Source organism: Miscanthus floridulus, chromosome 5 (assembly GCF_019320115.1).
Source record: "Miscanthus floridulus cultivar M001 chromosome 5, ASM1932011v1, whole genome shotgun sequence".
Taxonomy (NCBI): Eukaryota; Viridiplantae; Streptophyta; class Magnoliopsida; order Poales; family Poaceae; genus Miscanthus; species Miscanthus floridulus.
Genome location: NC_089584.1, coordinates 26,499,389 through 26,520,599, shown reverse-complemented (window position 1 = coordinate 26,520,599; position 21,211 = coordinate 26,499,389).

Genomic DNA, 21,211 nt, shown 5'->3' with positions numbered 1-21,211 from the left:
CGTTGAGATCCATGGAGCTGGATCAGTGGTGATGCAAGGTCGTCATCAACAACATAAGGTACTAACTGATGTCTACTACATCCCTAAACTCAAGAGCAACATTGTTAGTTTGGGTTAGTTAGAAGAAAAAGGGTTCAAGGTCACTCTAGGAGATGGTAAATTGTGTGTGTTTGATCAAGAACGTGATCTGTTAATTTCTGCTCTAGGAACAGCTAATAGATTGTACACAATCAAGTTTGGATTAGTTCCACTAGTGTGTCTGTTAGCAAAGTCTGATGATTTAGCTTGACATTGGCATGCAAGATTTGGCCACTGAAATTTAGAGCTATGAGAGATCTAAGTTGTAAAAGGATGGTAGATGGAATGCCAACTGTAAAGCGAGTAGAGCAAGTATGTGATGGGTGTGTCCTTGGGAAACAACACAGAATTCCTTTTCCACAAGCTTCAACTTTTAGAGCAGAAAAGGGACTAGAATAAGTTCATGCAGACTTGTGTGGTCACATCACTCCAAAAACCCCAGGTGGTTGCTCATATTTTCTATTAGTAGTTGATGATTACAGCAGATATATGTGGGTGGAGATGTTGAAATCAAAGGACTAGGCTTTAGATTACTTCAAGAATGTCAAAACTAGAGCTGAAGTTGAGTCTAAAACTAAGCTAAAGGCCTTGAGAATAGATAGAGGGGGGAGTTCACATCTCATTTGTCCTCAAGTTTCTACAATGAACAAGGAATCAAACACTACACTACTACTCCTTACTCTCTCTAGCAGAATGGGGTAGTGGAGCATCAAAACCAAACAGTGGTGGAGATGTCAAGGTGTATGCTAAAGGCAATGAAGGTTCCTGCAAAATTTTGGGGTGAAGCAGTTTTGACTGCTGTTTATGTTCTTAATAGGTCACCTACAAAGAGCCTATCTGGAAAACCCCCTTTTGAAGCTTGGCAAAAGAAGAAACCAAATGTTAGTCATCCGAGAACTTTTGGCTGTGTGGCTCATGTAAAGCACAATGGTCCTGGTCTGAGTAAGCTGTCAGACAGATCATCAAAAATGGTTTTCATTGGCTATGAATCAAGCACAAAAGGATACATGCTTTATGATCCATCTACTGGTCGTCTAGTGGTTAGTAGGGATGTGATTTTTGAAGAACATCTAGCCTGGGATTGGACCAATGCAGCCAACAGCTTAGTTAGTTCAATGGAAGAGACTGAAACATTCATTGTGCGTTATCATAGTACTGTAGCAGAACCAACAATAGAACAAACTGTAGAAATTCCTGCAGTAGAAGAAGAGGGGGAAGATTCCAATGATCAATGGGGTGTTTTGAGTCCTAATGAAGCAACACCTAGTCCCTCAAACAGTCTAGGCTCTAGCCAGGCACCTGTTGTGGTGTGGGCAACTCCACCAAGTCAACATTCTGAAAATACTTACGGAGGACCACTAAGATTCAGAACTCTGAATGATCTTCTTGAGTCTACTGATGAAGTTCTTGACTATGAATATAATGGTGTGTGTATGCTAGCAGTTGATGAACCAATGGGAGTAGATGAAGCACTAGAAAAAGAATGCTGGAGAGAAGTAATGAATAGTGAGCTACAGTCAATACAGGAAAACAACACCTGGTATTATGCAGACCTTCCAAAAGGTCACAAAGCAATAGGTTTGAAGTGGGTTTATAAGGTGAAAAGGGATCCAGAGGGTAACATTATCAAGCACAAGGCAAGACTTGTTGCAAAAGGTTATGCTTAGAGGCATGGTGTGGATTATGAGGAGGTATTTGCTCCTGTTGCTAGGTTAGAAACTGTTAGGCTGATTCTAGCACTAGGGGTGTAGAAGTGAAGAGGAACATGCAGCCTACACGAGGGGCAGTGGTGACACACTGTTACTGTTAGGTGTGTATGTTGATGATCTCATCATCTGTGGGCTAGATAACAAGAAGATTCTTGAGGTCAAGCAGCAGATGAGCAGAACATTCAGTATGAGTGACTTGGGCTTGTTGAGCTACTATCTAGGAATGGAAGTGAAGCAAAAACCTGCAGAGATTACTATATGCCAGTGTTTACACCAAAATTTGGTAAGCTTATCCTGAAAAGGAAGAGATCGGCCAATGATGTCAAAAGCGAGAAAGTTTCCTAATTAAGGGATATTTATGAGTCAACCAAGAAATATTATTTAATTAATTTGAGAGAGACATGATGTCCTAGTGCATATGAGGATAAAAGAAACAAGGACACGTATCAAATAAGGAAGCTTCATCAGCAAGGATTCTACATAAGGGAAATTAGAGTCCATGTATCTTGGTATTTCTTTTTGTTATCTAGTCGTGTTCGTTTAGGACTCTTATCAGGCCAGGGTATAAATATAAACCCCCAGCTATTGTATCAAGAAATCAATCAATCAATCCAAATATAAGTCAATTACTTTTTTTGGCTCCGGCCACCTCTTAGGAGTAGGAGTAGAGTAGATCTCGGTGAGTTCTTCAGCGAGTACAGCTGCATCGATCCGGTCGACCACCACTACTTGTCTATAAGTACCATCTTGGTTTATACCTCTGTTTGTATGGCTGCATCGATCCGGTCGACCCGCACTGCGGCTCTGGTATAAACTAGTTATCGACTCTTGTTTAATTCAAGTATGGCCAGTATGATTCTGCCTCACACCCCACTGCTTGAATTAGATTAAGGTCAAGTTATCGGCTCTACCTTAGAATGGCAGTCTTTGGTAGATTCATTAAGTTACCGATATTGCTTATTGCTTTCATTATTTATCTAATTACAGTAATATCACTCTGCCCGATTGAGATTGATTTAGATCAGCCTTATATCTTATTTGACCCATCGTTTGCTAACCTAAAACTGATCCAATCTACACCTTAAATGATGAGTTATATCTTATCAGCTGTTTTACATCAATCTTGATCGTGCATAACGTGTGGTTAAGGCATGTTGCGTCTTGAGTAGATCTATTGGCTAGAGAGAACTATTCCACGGCTCATTATCATGGCCTGTGTGATTCTGCCTCACACCCTACTATTAACACCGTGGAGTGGGGATCGATATTTAGTAGATCTATTCCTGGTATGGCATGACTTTAACTGCACGTTATGCCTGAATCGGCTGTTTTAGCCGATATCGAGCGCTTACACAAACAGTTCACATCACGAGACCATTGAAGTAAAGATAGGTCAAAAGATATGTTAGCCCCATGATCTTATTATTGTATTATGAGCTACTTGATTTTGCCTCATACCCCACTGATATTAGTAATGAGTTAGGGTCGTTGAGTCTATTGTTATTTCTACGGCCTACATGATTCTGCCTCATGCCCCACTGGTCATGATGATAGATGAGATCTAACATGTTCATTAGATTTATCTTTATTAAACAATTAAGTGGTGTTGAATTGTTTCTTTATATAAAAAGGGCTTCGGTTAATTATAATCATTGGCTCAACACAAACCGATCATTGTTGACATCTTATTGCCATTGATTAATATCTGTTCGATTAATGATATTTATCCTGAATGATAACCGAATCTTCTTACATAACTCCATGAGCTCTAATTAATTTATTCTCATGAATATACTAGAATCGACTATTTAGTCGATCTCCTTTCATATTGGCTCTCATAGCCGCACATTCGGGACTGTCTAGCAACACTGGCAAGTTTGCCCTTAATTGCCGATGAACTTTCTCTCCTTGTCAATTGTAGGGTTAAATTGACTAGCATGTCTCGGGAGGATCGCATAGGATCGACTACCCCTATGCTGAAGCTAGGTGGATCTGCTCCATCGAGCGGACCCTTTTGGCTTGTTGTGTGTGTCCTCGACACGGGACGAAAATTTTGTGTCGACACATGTTTTTGGCACGCCCGGTGGGACCCCATAATCGTCATGGCGGTTCACAACAACGACGACATCCTTATGCTACATTATGAAGATCTACCTGATGGGGACAAGGGTATCATCAGCAAAGCTATAGAAGAGCTTTAGAATAAGTGTTTGCTGTCCTACACCAAAACACGTGACAACACAATTGTTCAAAAATTTCCACTACCAAGTTTTCTATTGCACGGGCAGACGGATACAACTGAATATGAAGACAAGCGTTTCTTTAAGGAAGTTGTTGACAAATCTATTTGTGATGTCATATCAAGCCATAATGAAGCTTTCGTGTACATATTCCACAACGCCATGAGAGAGGTGATTCATGGGTTTCTAGTTGATAAAGGTGGGCCGACTTATTACAACATTCCAGATCCGTCATCCCAAGGGACTAATCAAGTCGGTACCAGCCATCAAGAAGCAGCACCAGCTGGCAGTGGTGATGTCCAGATAGTTTAGGATTCATCTGACCAAACTCAAGGAACTACTGCAACTCAGACACAGTACAATCCTAGACCATCAATACAGCATGTGCAACAACCAGAGAGGCAAAGTTAGAACCAAGTGATCAATTTTGGCACATTAGGCCACATACCGTCATTGGCTCAAAAAATAGCACCATCAATTCAAAGGATCCATAGAGATATAGATCCTTATGTCTACAATCAGAGACTTCAAGCAGCGAGCCAACAAAGGACCCAGCAGATCGAGATTCCACAAGGGTATCACTTTGGCACAGATTATAACACCCTTCACATGATGTCAAATCCAGGGTATCAAGGCAAATGGGATTTCAATCCACAAATGGGTCAGCAGGTGCAGAGGAATCCAAATCCGCAAGCTGATGAATTATTGCTGAGGGTGACCGAGATAATGAAGAATCAGTTCGGTCTGAAGCCAAAAAGACTGACCTTTTCGTACAAACACCCATATCCAGAATGGTATGATTTGGTCGCCCTTCCCACAAATTACAGGCTCCCAGAGTTTGCTAAGTTCACTGGTCAAGACAGTACAAGCACGATAGAGCATGTCAGTCGGTATCTTACACAGCTGGGCGAAGCATCAGTTGAGGATGTCCATTGAGTTTGTTTCTTCTCCTTGTCCTTATTAGGGCCAGCCTTCACTTGGTTTTCATCACTACCAGTCAATTCCATTGCTAACTGGGCTAACCTAGAGAAAAAGTTTCATACATATTTTTACATTGGGACTGGAGAAAAGAAGATTACCGATCTGATAACTATAAGATAGAAGACTAATGAATCGAGCACTGAATTTCTTCAGAGGTTCCAAGAAACCAGGAACTTGTGCTTCTCCTTAAATTTGGTTGATGATCAACTAGCTGCTTTAGTTGTTCAAGGAATGCTGCCAATATGGAAAGAAAAGTTGTTGGGACAAGAATTTGACAACTTGGGACAATTGACTCAACGAGTGGTAGCACTCAATACCAATTCTAGAGTATGCGCAGAGATACCCTATTCCAAAAGAGTACCACAGTAGCCAAAACTTATGATCCATACTTAGTCGATGATGGCGATGTAGATGAAGAAGAAGAGGTTGCTGCGACTGAATAGAATTGGGGCAAGAAGACAGTAATGGTGCCAAATCCTTAGGGAAGAGGAGTCGAGGAGAGCTATGACTTTGATGTCACCAAATCAGATAAGCTCTTCGATTTCTTACTTGAAAAGGGGCAGATCAAGTTGCCTGATGGTCATGTCATGTTGCCCCCTGATCAATTAAAGAATAAGAAGTTCTATAAATTCCATAATGCTACTTCTCATTCCTCCAACGAATGCAGAATTTTCCAGCAGCATATATAGAGGGCTATTCAGCAGGGGAGGCTCAAATTTGATATGCCTCGAAAATGAAAGTTGATGATAATCCTTTCCTAGGAGACCAAAACATGGTTGATGCTGGGCTATTCAAAGGAAAAACTAAGGTCCTAACATCAACCAAATCAAAAGAAGCTGGAACAGTCGATCCCAAGATGCAAATATCGACTGACGAATATAGAGAGATTAGAGGACGTCATGTCAAGCAAAAGAGTCGATATGAGCAGGGGAGACGTCAAAAGCAGAGATGACAAAGCCACAGATTACATCTCGGATTCTATTGAATAAGTGGCAGTAGCAGAAGGAAAAGGATTATCAACATTGGTTAAAGGATCAAGCATACCAGCATCAACTGAAAGAAGAAAGATATGAAAGGAAATGAGCTGAATTATATTGGAATTGTCTTTTCTTCAGACATTGCTGGAATGAAGGTTTGAAGTTGCCTACGAGACATGACTATCCAGAATACAGCAATCAGTATTGGGAGATTAGGCAATCTCAAACCAGCCACCGGTCTATCCGTACTCAAGATACATATCATCATGATAACAAGGATCGGCACTTAAAAAATGGAAGTGTTCATAATTGGCTGGGAAAAAGAGTTGTTGACTAGGACTGGGCTGATTATGAAGGGGAAAGCAACAAAAGAAAATATGTTTGGCAGGAGGGCCAATGGTGTCCAGGAGGTTTAATAAGAAGCCAGAAGATAAGGGTGCAACGCCTAAGGAATAAAGAGATGGACTAGGCTCAGGCATCTGGTAAACCTCAAGTATGGCATACCAAGCAAACAGCCGATAGAAAGCAACCCTCGACTAATATCCAAATGGCTTTTCTATTGCCATCAGAATTTAGAGCTCCGGTAGATCAAGAAGTGTATTTGGATTTTGATGAATCAGAGTATAAAGAAATAGTTGCCAAGTTAATGGTTGTACAGCAAGCAATATTTGATAAACCAGTCAAGCACCAGCACTTAAAAGCTTTATATACGAAAGGTCTTGTTGATGGAAAGCCGATGAACAAGATGTTGGTGGACGAAGGTGCTTCTATCAATCTTATGTCTTATACCACTTTTCATAAACTTGGCAAAGGACCAGAAGATCTGATGGAGACTGACATGATGCTTAAGGATTTTGGAGGTAATGCATCTAAGACCCAAGGGCAATAAATGTCAAACTAACAATCGGGAGTAAGACTCTGCTCACCACGTTCTTCGTTATTGATGGAAAAGGGTCATACAGTTTGCTCCTTGGTCGTGATTGGATTCATGTGAACTGTTGTGTGCCATCAACCATGCATCAATGTTTGATTCAGTACATGGAGATGATGTTGAGGTGGTTTGCGCTGATGAATCTATGAGCATCGCAACATCCGATCCAGTCTTTTGGGAACTAGGAGACTTCGAATGCTTTTCTGGCAAGTTATGGGAGGAGGCTTCATTAAGATCAGCAATGAAAGCCCACAGCCGATGCAAGCGATCGGCTCTGAGAGTTTGTTTTAGTGAATAGTCATAGATTCATGTCGGCCATTGGATTAAGGAAAAATAAGCATTAGCTCCGAGTATGGGTTTAGGCCAACGTATGAATGCTAAATGGAATCCTAAGTGCAGATCAGAATCAATGGATTTCTTAAATGAAGTTTTGTGGCACTTAATGAAATGTTTGCTCTAGGTTGATCAATCGTTTAACCCTTGAAAAATTCTATGGCAAAATATGTAAAGGGATGTTATCTTAGCATTTGATCAACACTTAATAGCTAATTCATTCAGTCATCGGCTCTAATAGCCGGTACCAGAAGGGTATCGCCTCTAGTTTAAAAATAAGCCTGAAGATATGAAAAAAGCCGATATGATACATATCGCCTATAGAACAAAAACAAAAAGACGGTCATGACAACAACAAGGGCGTTTGCACTACCATGATGTACCTACAGAGTGGTCAGCAGGCAACGTAGGAAGCCTCTTGGCCAGCCTTGACCTTTGTTGTAGTTTGTGGCTTCAGCAAGTGAAATTTTTATAGTGCTCTTTCTATGTTCTCAACTTGATCTAATTGTGGGACTTCTAAAACTAACAATCGCCTTATTAAAAGTCATAAACAATAAATGAAAGATTGCTTGCAATCGGCTCAAGATTGGAAGATCAAGACATCAAGCCAATAGAGCCCTTTATGTAGTGGATGCAAGTCAGATTTCCATGCATATATATACACGATGTATGTGGGCACAAAAAGGATGAGTCAGATCTTGGAAGTACGTGCGGTCATGCCATATCATATGTTTGATTGAGAACATAGAGATAATAAGGCCGACAAAGTCTAGCTGATATGTACATACTAGGAGAAAGTTCAAGCAAAGGCATTCATTGGTTCAAAGCGGAGGTACGCATATTATTTATTTCATGCTTTTCCTGTCACTTGTGAACAATATATCATAGGAAAAACATGCTATCTAAGTAGTTGATGAATGAGATATGGTATGATGAAAGAAACCTTGCTTCTTTTTGCAAAGTACTTGGGAAATTTTCTTACAAAAATTCAAAATCAATAGTTTGTCTCCTCAATGATGTTGAATTTCCTACCAGAGCCATATATTAGTCTCATTAAAAACCTTCCACATAAGCTACTTGCTCTGTGTTGAGTTTTGTCAAGTTTTGTTGACCCTTGTTGAGAGATTTATCATGTTCCCAAGATCAAGATCACGTACACGCCATATATATGTGCTGCTTCTATACTAGAAGTACGCAAAAACATGTTCTTCATCCATCTCAAAATGTTCTGCTCCTACACTAGGAGAAGATAAAAAATATGTTAGGTTTTATTAGAATAAATGCTCTAAGTTCTTGATAATATTTCTCTCAAAAATTTGTTATAAAGAGAGACATGGGTATGCAAAAATATATAAAAGATGGATACAAAAGAAGTCCAAAATAAATAAATAAAAAAGGGGAAAAAGAAAAAGATAAGAAAAGATAGCCCATGTTCTCGCAAAAATATTCCATAAGAGAGAAATGTATTTCAAAGAGCATAGTAGAATTAGGTTAGCCACCAAATATTCCACGCACATGCACATCTTGATCTAAGAGTATGACATTTCTCTCCTCGGATCTGAGATTTGACCTTACAATATATGCAAGGTAAGTACGCTACATATTTTATCCCTACCTAAAACTCCACATAAGCTTTTTAGAAGTAGGATAAGAAGAGACAAAACAATGCGTTGACGAGGAACTATACACATTGAGCGATCTAAGAGAATCATTTGAGGAGCAAAGCTATGTTTTAATTTGAAAATATTTCAAAAACCCAAGTTTTCTAAGCAGGGGAGGCGAGGATGACTGGATTCTAATCCGTTCCATTCCTCAACCACCCAAGATGGTATGGTAGACAATTCAAAGTTCACATGTGTAGGTGAGGCTTGAAATAAGCATATTTTCGTACTATTGGTTAACTTGTATTGCTATGATCGAACTCGGAGGGCCAGCTCCTAATCGGCTAAAGCAGATGAACAGAGATGTAGAGAAAGATCAATTTTCAAGTTATCAAGATAAAAAAGAAGATGGAGCCGATGCAGCTTTTAGTGATTGCGATCAAATGTCATCGGCTGGGGAAAAAGAAGACCATCGGATCAAAATAGTTCGAAGCATAAAAACTCATACTTTGAACTAGGGGGGCCGTGTTTACACCAAAATTTGGTAAGCTTATCCTAAAAAGGAAGAGATCGGCCGATGATGTAAAAAGCGAGAAAGTTTCCTAATTAAGGGATATTTATGAGTTGACCAAGAAATATAATTTAATTAATTTGAGAGAGACATGACGTCCTGGTGCATATTAGGATAAAAGAAACAAGGACACGTATCAAATAAGGAAGCTTCATCAGCAAGGATTCTACATAAGGGAAATTAGAGTCCATGTATCTTGGTATTTCTTTTTGTTGTCTAGTCATGTTCATTTAGGACTCTTATCAGCCTAGGGTATAAATATAAACCCCTAGCTATTGTATCAAGAAATCAATCAATCAATCCAAATACAAGTCAATTACTTTTTTCAGCTCCGGCCACCCCTTAGGAGTAGGAGTAGAGTAGATCTTAGCGAGTTCTTTAGTGAGTATGGCTGCATCGATCCGGTCGACCTCCACTGCTTGTCTATAAGTATTGTCATGGTTTATACCTCTATTCGTATGGCTACATCGATCTGGTCGACCCCCACTACGGCTCTAGTATAAACTAGTTATCGACTCTTGTTTAATTCAAGTATGGCCTGTGTGACTCTGCCTCACACCCCACTGCTTGAATTAGATCAAGGTCAAGTTATCGGCTCTACCTTAGAATGGCAATCTTTGGTAGATTCATTAAGTTACTGATATTGCTTATTGCTTTCATTATTTATCTAATTACAGCAATATCACTATGCCTGATTGAGATTGATTTAGATCGGCCTTATATCTTATTTGATTCATCATTTGCTAACCTAAAACTGATCCAATCTAAACCTTAAACGATGAGTTATGTCTATCATGTGCATAACGTGCGGTTAAGGCATGTTGCATCTTGAGTAGATCTATTGGCTAGAGAGAACCGTTCTATGGCCTGTTATCACGGCCTATGTGATTCTGCCTCACACCCCACTATTAGCACCATGGAGTGGGGATCGATATTTAGTAGATCTATTCCTAGTAAGGCATGACTTTAACTGTGCGTTATGCCTGAATCGGCTGTTTTAGCCGATATCGAACGCTTACACAAATAGTTCACATCACGAGACCGTTGAAGTAAAGATAGATCGAAAGATATGTTAGCCCCATGATCTTATTATTGTATTACGACCTGCATGATTCTGCCTCATACCCCACTGATATTAGTAATGAGTTAGGGTCATTGAGTCTATTGTTATTTCTACGGCCTGCATGATTCTACCTTATGCCCCACTGGTCATGATGATAGATGAGATCTAACATGTTCATTAGATTTATCTTTATTAAATGGTTAAGTGGTGTTGAATTGTTTCTTTATATAAAAAGGGGTTCGGTTAATTATAATCATTAGCTCAGCACAAACCGATCATTATTGACATCTTATTGCCATTGATTAATATCTGTTCGATTAATGATATTTATCCTGAATGATAACCAAATCTTCTTATACAACCACATGAGCTCTAATTGATTTATTCTCATGAATATACTGGAATCGACTATTTAGTCGATCTCCTTTCATATCGACTCTCATAGCCGCACATTCGGGACTGTCTAGCAACACCGGCAAGTTCTGCCCTTAATTACCAATGAACTTTCTCTCCTTGTCAATTGTAGGGTCAAATTGACTGGCACATCTCGGGAGGATAGCGCAGGATTGACTACCCCTACGCTGAAGCTAGGTGAATCTGCTCCATCGAGCAGACCCTTCTGGCTTGCTGCGTGTGTCCTCGACACAGGGTAAAAATTCTGTGTCGATAGCCAGAGAGCATATGCAACAAAAATTGTTGAATAGTGTGGCATGAAAGGCTGTAACCCAGTTGATACTCCAATGGAACAAAATAGTAAGCTGTTACCTGGGAGGCCAGATCTTGCAAAAGATGTGACCAAATTCAGAAGCATAGTTGGTAGCTTGAGATATCTAGTGAACACTAGGCCAGACATTGCCTTCTCAGTAGGCATGGTCAGCAGGTTCATGGAGTCTCCTACTACTGAACATTGGGTTGCTATAAAGAGGATTGTCAGATATGTAGCAGGTACTTCTAAGTATGGGTGCAGATTTGTTAGTAGAACCTCTACAAACCTGAAACTATTGGGTTACTCTGATAGTGATCATGCTGATGATCTTGAGAAGCGGAAGAGTACATCAGGTGTTGTGTTTTTCTTGAATGGCAATGTGGTGACATGGACCTCATAGAAGCAAAGGGTTGTGTCATTGTGTAGCTGTGAAGCTGAGTATATTGCGGTAGCTTCAGCAGCATGCCAAGGAGTTTGGCTGAGCAGGCTCATTGCAGATTTGATAAGTGAAAAACTACAAAAATTCAAGCTTCTAATGGACAGCAAGTTAGCTCTGGAGTTGAGCAAGAATCCAGTGTACCATGAAAGGAGCAAGCACAATGACACTCGGTATCATTACATAAGAGAGTGCATCAGTGATGGCATTGTAGAGGTGGAGCACATCAGCACTGGCAGACAACTTGTAGACATCCTGACGAAGCCACTTGGGAGAATCAAGTTCGTCGAGCTACGTCAACAGCTCGGTGTCAATAATGTGTGTCATAATTAAGGGGGTGATTTGTTGTCCAAGCCTCTTGTAATCATGATAGATCATTGTATCCATGTTAGGTGCATTTAGATAGTTCAAGTCGTGAACATGTTTGTAATATCGTGTAGAATCATGGGCAGGGGCGGAGGCTGCATGTCGCTGTGTCATGACCACGTCAAGAGGGCTGGCTCCGCCATGGCGTGCATGCCGTGCATGTGACACGGATGTTCGCAAATGACGGCATACCGTGCAGCTGCACGCTGTGGCGGGAGTTGCGGATCAAGGCCCATGATAAAGACAATGAAATGCGTCATAAAAGAGCGGCGCCTGCAGCAGGGAAAACTACTCTCTCTCTCTCTCTCTCTCTCTCTCGTGTGTTCTTGGCTACTTTGCCGTGGAGTTCGTGGTGACTACGCACTGAGCATCATAGTGCGTCGGTGGGTTCATAGCATCGGCTATGATCGCCGGCCCTAACATGCCCGCGGCCGGTTCATAGCACCAGCGGCAATGACTACTTCGAGCTCGCTGGTCGCTAGCTCACTAGAGAAGGAATCCGTCGGACGCATCTACGCTTGTAGTGGCAGGCGCCCCGTGCATGCTCTCGCATCAACGGCACCTACGGCCGGGCACAAACAAGGCCCCATGCCCATGGCTAGCCAGCTGGTTCCTAGCAATGGCTGTCTTGTGACCGCCGGTGGCCGGCCTCCCATGCCCCTGAGCGGCCCTTGTGATGGTCGTCCATTCCCACCATGGGGGAGGATAAGGCCAATGCCTTTTTGCATAAAAAGCCTTAGCATTTTATTCAAATACATAGTATGTCTTTGTTGATCAATTATGTGCATGTTGTTATTTTTATGTTTTGACATAAATTTTACTGCAATATATGACATTTATACTTCATAAATGCTAGTTTTAGACCTCATGTCTAAATAAATTATGATGTAAATTATATATCTAGTGTAAATAGATATTACGATACCTATGGGTCATCAAAATTTTGCATCATGATTACTACTATTGCAAATAAATTTACTATGTAATGGTTAGATTTGTTTTTCGTGTCTATGGTTTTCTGTTTTAGTCATGGACTTTAACAGCAATGGTATAGTAGAGTTTTACTCCTATACATTATTTTTAGACCAGAAAATTGTGGATATCTAAACATACATAGTTTGTTGATCTTATTATTTAGCAATTAATTTAGGTTGCAACAAAATCAAACCCTCTTAATTAATTGATAGTTAATTAAGAATGGATGAATTTAGATTCATATTGGCCTAATCTAAAAAAAGCAAAATGGCAGCCAAACCATTTTTGCTAGTGAGGCTAGCATAGGAAATGGACTTTTGCTTTGATCCTATGGGATTTTGCATAGTAATGCCACTAGCCAACTATAGCACTATGTGCTTAGCAAGTTTCCTGTTTTGATAGTATTAGTACAGTAGAGTGTTTATTCATGTACTTTGTTGACCATGTTAATTTGGTAATTTTCATAAATTGCATTTAACATAGGTGAATTCTCTTAATTAAGAGTTGCTTAATTAATGATGGATTATGTAAAATTGTTACATTCATATCTTTAATACATTTGGGATCCTAACACAAGTGATGGAGTCCTAGGCATTGGCTATGCTTAATTTATCTTGAATTATTCGGCCTAGAGTCCGTGCCTATGGCAATGAAGTATTCACCCATCATTGAGAGGTCTACATCATGTTTCTTTAAACTTGATGATTACCTACATCGTGTTCTCCCAAATAAGTGTTTTGGAAATATGAGAATGGTACACCTTTATGGTGACTACCATCATTCATTATTAAAGGCTACACACAGGTAGTAGAGTCTTAGGTATTGGCTGCGGTATATTCATATGAATATATCAGCCTAGAGACCATGCCTATAGCAACAATCTATTAGCCTACTATTGAGAGATCTACTCAATGTTTTGGACATAGAGATTATCCATAATGTGTGTGCCAACATTAATAATGATCATTTGTGAGGTCTACACATTTTGTGATTATCTCTAGTTGTTGTGAGGTTTACAGTTTTATCACTGCCTCCAACTATCCAAAACAAAGTGACAAGATATGAGACCCCCTAAATTTTGCATTGGAGATTACAACATCACCATAGTGATTTTCAATGGTCTATGACATGTTGAGGATACTGACTTCAGAGGAGTTTGATGATCTCGCTCTAGATGGCATCACTATCCTACATGGACAATGGACATTAACATTAGTTTTATACTATGGACTAATAGAACAATTTAAAGAACCTCAATTAGGGGTTGTTTGTTATAGATCAAAGGAAATTGTGCCTTACTGTAGTTAAGGTACTACGTCCATAAAGATCATCGATAAGATTATCTTGTGGAAAGAAATGCACATTCTTTGTGGCTCACTCTTTAGGAGTTTTATGAACAATAAATAAACTCATATAGCATGAGGCTAATCATGAGTGGGATCATGTCTCTAGTTTTTCAAACTATTGAAGACTACAATCATATTGTTCGTACAATTTGCTTCCACTAGTAAAAGCAAAAGACCTAATGTGCAATATGAGTGATGGCAATGTGAACCTAAGAATGACAAAGAGTAATGTCATATATATGGTTGTGTTTAGCATCACGCTAAACAATGTGAACCCAAGTTTGTAATTGATCTATATCAAAGCGTCTATACAGGATGACATAGGAGATACTTAGAAGGTTGGTTGTTTTGCTAGATCTTATGGAATCACATAACAACACTTCTCCTTTTCTTGTAAAGAGAGCATCACATAGATGGACAACATGATCATCGAATATGCTTTGAATGATTTGTTTTGAGATTTGGGATATTCTCATGGTCTGTTGATAATATGTGATAATGTCCATTGAATATGTTGTGAAACTTGTGTTCTCAACGCATAACTATTGTGGGTATCATATTGATGTATTTGATACTCGACAATATTTATGATTTTCTATATATTAGATAAGAACTTCATTAAATTCTTCTCATATATAGACTGTATGGGAATCATTCCAATGTGGAATGGTATGTACCTAGTGGATATTTATACCACAAACTCTATAATTAGAGAAGCAAAATGTTCTTGGTTCTTATGACAAGAAGAGGGGATAATTTTGGCCATTGCTGATGCGATGCAATGATAATTTGGCCTATGTTGCCACCATCATTCTTCCTATAGATACTGAGTTAGCAATTGAGGATATTTAATTATGTCTTAATTATACTCGTATCTTACCAAATTATAGAGATATCCAAATGTGTTTTCATATGGAAATACAAAAAGACAACATTGTATATGGCATATAAGTAATAAGATAAGTCTCATTTTGGTTGTATTATGCATGCATACAACCATCCCCATACAACATGTTGCGTATAAGATAATTTTTCACACTATTGATGTATTCTGGATTTGGAATGAACAACTTGGCCATCATATGGGATGAGGTGAAAAATTATTGGTGATTCTTTTGGTCATGATTTTCCCAAAGTATGGATATGATAAGTGCCACAGGGAAATAGATTTTAAGACCCTCTTATATTAAAATCAGATTGAATGTCTTGGATTCCTTGATCATATTCAAGAGAATATATGTGGGTCCGATATAAATATTGTATGGACAGTTCAGGCATTTCATGGTTGTAAAGATACATCTATAAGATGATCTAGAGTGTGTGAAGTATCCACACTCAGCCATGCATTTGGTAAATAATGGCTCATGTTTTGAGCTCATTATCCTAAACACTACTAAACGTTTGTACCTACAATGACAATTGTTTGGTATAACAAGAATTTAGTTACATATCCAAAAGGATAAACATAATCTATGAAGTATGACAAGGTCTTATTAGGACCATTGTTAGTGAATTGCTATTTGCCAACTTCATGTTGGGGTTAGGTAGATTTACACACTCCTGACTTGAGATTAACTACATATCCCCTATATGCATGTAGTACATGGGAATCCAAGAAGATTTCCTATTTGCATAAGATTGAGTACGTTGTATACGTACCAATCTCACCACCACAACATACATTGATGGGTACACACAGAAAACTAGGGATCAATGTGAGATTTCAATCTCCGTCGATTGTTAAGTATTTAGATCTCTTATGGAGGATGTATTTATGACTCGTATGCTAGTTTTATTTTGATAACGAGCATTTCCAAGTATTAGGGAGAGATTTGATGTACCATACATAATGTTAGGAAATTATTTGGAATGCATAAGGCATTCCAAGCTCAGGATCACATACTAAATGTTGAGTTAAGAATTATTGATTTTCATAATATTGCAGCTAAACTGCCAAATGCATTTACTAATTACTAAGGTGTCTATTAAACTTGTTAATCTGTTGCAAGTATGTGCCAGAAAGAGTGGTAGTACTAAGTAAAACTACTCAACTCCCTATTGTAAATAAGAAGGGGAGAAATATGGCCATAAAGCAGGATTATTCATGCTAGCAATAGAAGGTTTCCTTCTAAAGAAGTAAATGCAGGTCAACCTATGGTTGGCGATGTCTTGTGGATAAATATTAGTTATTACCTAGTGGATGGATGTCATCCACAAACCCAACTCAGAGGTGCACCTAAATGCTGATGCTAGGATATCGGAAAGCCTTGACTCATGTTTTGAGAAGTCACGATGAGTCATTCAGGGTACTTTGAGTTTTGATAATGGAGAATTATATCTACATGTGTCGGCACATACTTCTCTAAATAAATTGTATACAACATTCCAAGTCATCTAGTCAATAAGACCATGGCAGAGTGCTTTGCTCACTCTTACTAGAACTTGTTGAGTGATGTAATACATGCAGAGATAGTCTTGCTCACTAGAAAAAAGGTGTTTTTGGTTGTGATGCCAACACCTCATGGTACCTTTACTAGGGGTACAAAAGTGTTTTCATCATAGAAGGGATTGAGAACAATGTGGTGGTGAGATCCAAGCAAGACTAGTAGCACAAAGGGTTTTGCGCAAAGCTGTAGGGTTGAGATGGCAGACTAGAGGGGGGTGAATAGTCCTTTCTAAAATTAAACGCGTTGGCTAACCAAGATAAAAGCGGAATTAAAACTATCGGTCTAGCCAAGACTACACCCCTCTATCTAAGTTCACAAACAGCTTATAAAGATCCTAATTGGACAACAAAGGTGCCGGGGTAGCTAGAGCTCACTTAATCAATTCTAGCCTACAAGGTCACACAAACCTATGCAACTAGTACTTCAAGCAACCAGGGGAGCTCCTACACAATCTAGTAAGCAAAAGCACAAAGCTCCTAAGCTCACTAGCAATGCTAAAAACAAGGCAACTAATACCAAATTAGAGAGCCTAAATTCCTTAGCTATACAAACTAAGTAATGTAACTAACAAGGTTACTAAAACCAAATTAGTTACACAAGGGAGCTACTTCTATGCTACGCAAGCTAACTAACTACAAGAGCAACTACACAAGCACAATATATACAAAAGTAAATACAAGCTTGTGTGACGGGAATGTAAACCAATTGGATGATAAGGTTGACACGATGATTTTTATCCCAAGGTTTACGTGCTTGCCAACACGCTAATCCCTGTTGAGATAAGCTCCAAGGTTACCGCGGTCCTCTTGCTAGTGGTGACCCACAAGTCACACTCTCTCACGTCGAGTGCTTGCCACAAGCTCTAGCACTTGACACAGTCAAACCACTTTTCGGTGTTCGTGTCTCGCTCAACTAGAGTTGCTCTTTGTGATCCCTGCGGGGCAAGCACAATAACCCTCACAAGCACTTCTCTAGAGCACCACACAATTTCCTTGCTTCGATGGAGCCACAAGCCACCAAGCCGTCTAGGAGGTGGTAACCTCCAAGAGTAACAAGCACCACCGGCTTGCAACTTGAACACCTAGTGCCACTTGATGCAATCTCACAATGCAACGCACTAGAAATCATTCACTCACACAATCGAATGATCACTATCAAGCATATATGAGTTAGAGGGCTCCCAAGCACACCTACACAAGGCACCAAGGCTCAAGGGTGCTCAACCACCAGTCCAAGCCTGAGCTCCACCTCTATTTATAGCCCCAAAGCCAAATAGAGCCATTGGAGCAAAGCTGCTGGTTTCTACAATGGCATCGGACATGGCGGTGCCTACCACTAGACACTATGATGCCCCTCCCTATGGTCAAATTCCAATGGCTAGCCATTGGTCATTGGACAGGGTGGTAGTGGCACCGCCCTAGGGGTGGCGGTGACCACCAGTCTAGCCTTGCAAAAACCCTGTCTCTCTAGAATTTTAGGCCGGTGCACCACTGTCCCTATGGCAGTGACTAGGGCAGTGCCTCCTTAGCCCAAACTCTGGACTCGCCAGCCTTGGTTAAAAAGTGGTGGTGGCACCGGACAACACCTGGTGGTGCACTGCCCCTGGCATGATGGTGCACACCGGTGGCGGCAGTGACCAAGTCACCCGCCCACGCGAGATAGCTGACTAGCTCATCATCGGACATAGGGGGACGGTGCCACTACCAAGGCAGGGCGGTGCCACCCTCTACACTACTGTTCTCAGCCATGGTCAAATGGTCACCGGCACTAGGGTGGCGGTGCACCGGACAGATAGGGGCAGTGACCCTAGGGCAGCCCGTTGAGCTCAGTTTCGCCTCCTTTCTTCACCTTTTGACTTCTCCTTTGCAAATGTGCTAATACCACTAAGTGTTACACCACCTTGTGCACATGTGTTAGCTTTTCACAAACATTTCCCAAAGGATTAGTCACTCAATTCACAACACCACTCGATCCTAACATGTATGCAAAGTTAGATCGCTCAAGTGGCACTAGATGACCGATATGCAAATAAGTTTGCTCCACTTGATAGTATGGCCATCTGTCCTAAACCCGGTCATAAACTTCTCTACACACCTATGACCGGTGAAATGAAATGCCCTAGGTTATACCTTTGCCTTGCGTATTCCATTCCATCTCCTTCGGTGTTGATGCAACACATGCACCAACCAATCACAAATAATATGATCCACTTCATATCATCACATGACCATATTGGTTCATTGATCTTGACTTCACTTGCTTTACACTGTTGCCTTCGTCCATCGGCGCCAAGTCTTGCTCAAGCTTCACTGCTATGTAGTCCATCACTCCAAAGCCTCCAACTTGCCCTTCACGCTTGCAACCGGTCCATCAAGCCAAGTCTTATCTTGATCTTCTCCACTTTAGTCACATGACTTCATGTCATGTCTCATATGCAATGAGCTCCATCATCACATGTGTGAGCTTTGCAACATATCCAAGCCATTTCACCTCCATGGCATGAGTTGCTCACACAAGTGTTCCTATAGACTAATTACCTGTGTATCTCACATTAAACACAATTAGTCCACCTAGATTGTCACTCAATTACCAAAACCAAATATGGACCTTTCAATCTCCCCCTTTTTGGTAATTGATGACAACTCTACAAAGATATAGAAATTAAGCACTTTTGGATTCATATTGCTTGCCCAAGCAATTTTACCATGTGTAAATGATTTTGGACAAGTACCACAAACCCAAATTAGTAGTATTAGCTCCCCCTATATATGTGCTAGAGTGTTTGGTTTGAAGCTGGCACATATGCATAGATTGAAATTGTGGGAGAGTGATTACTACCAATGATGCTAAGGTGTAAATAATTAACCTTTGATGCGTGATACCAATTGGAGTTGCACTTTTAACGCCATCCTTAGCACCATGAGTAGCTAGACAACAAAAATACTAGAAACCCTATGAAATCAACATTATAAGCAAGGTTATAGTACCACATGGAGAAATACAAGTCTAGCTACCATCCTATGCATGCTAGTTATCAAGTCATCATTCAAGTTCTACAACTAGCATACACCACACAAGCATGCATATCAAATTTAAAACTTATGCAATGCAAGCAAGCACATGACTATGCACATATCAAATGTAATCAATCAAAAGTTCATGAGATTGCTCCCCCTACTTGTGTGCTTCTCTTCGTCCAAGAATTTGATCCTTCTCATTTCCTCAATGTTGGCCCCTCTTTGTCCATTGTCCATGTCCAAATCCCCTATTGTCATATCTTTGTCTCAATCTCTCCCCCTTTGTCATCAATTTTCATAAAAGGTATGCCTCTTTTGATATAAAGAATTGGGGTGGATGGTTGACACTTGAATCTTCATTTTTGGTGGACACCACCATACATGTTGGAATGACACCACTTGTAGGATCTTTGACCTTGATACCAATTTGTAGGGCACCTCCCCCTATGTCATAGCATGGGTCATTTACTAGATAAACTTGAGCTCTTGTAAGTGAGGGAACTTGTTTCACTTGATGATCACTTAAAGTTGAGGATCACTTGTGGAACCACAGTCTTGTATGATTGATACCACGTGTAAGAATGTGATACCACTTGAAAGAATTTTCTAGCATGGAACCACTCATTGGATTTGTCAATAAAAACCATTTCTTGAACATTTGCTATCTTCATGTGAGTACCACTTGTAGGATACACTAGTATGTTGATCTAGACATCACTTGTGAATTCTTCTTGTTTGAGTCTAGATACTACTTGAAACAATCAACCTAGATATCCATTTGCATTGTTGTCTTGTTCTGGTACTCTTGTCACTATCATGAGCTTCTAATATTGACTTAAACTAAATTAATTTGCCTAAGTTTCCAAGTCTGATTTGAACCAATGATAAGCTTCTTCACACCTCTTTGCAAGGGTTATCTTGCCAATATTGTACTTGTCACTTGTTAGCAATCCAAAATAAATCAAGTACTTGGGTTTACTAGCTCATGAACAAACTCAAACACTACCACTAGATTCAACTAATCAATCAAGCAATAGTGGTAGGCTATGAATTTTAAATTTTTCATTTGTTATGCATGATCCTATAAGGTATGTACTATATGCACTAACTGCATACTAGTAAGGGATGAAATGATCATGCACATTACGATGATACCTTTGCTATATTAGGGTAGAGGATAGTCATTAGTTTCCATTTAAGCTCCGCAATAGCAATGTGAAGTCCAATTTATAGCTTGGTGAAGACCAATCATCAATGATAGAATCCATTTTTCACCCATATGAATTAAGAACCACTTATGATCAAGTGCACTATCTTGTTGTGGTTGGCTTGCTTCTTCATTTCATCTTTGCTTGCATGAGAGCATCAATGTGAGAATACCACTTGAAATATCATGACTAGCTCTCTTTTGGGTGTTTCTTGTTTTTCATTATC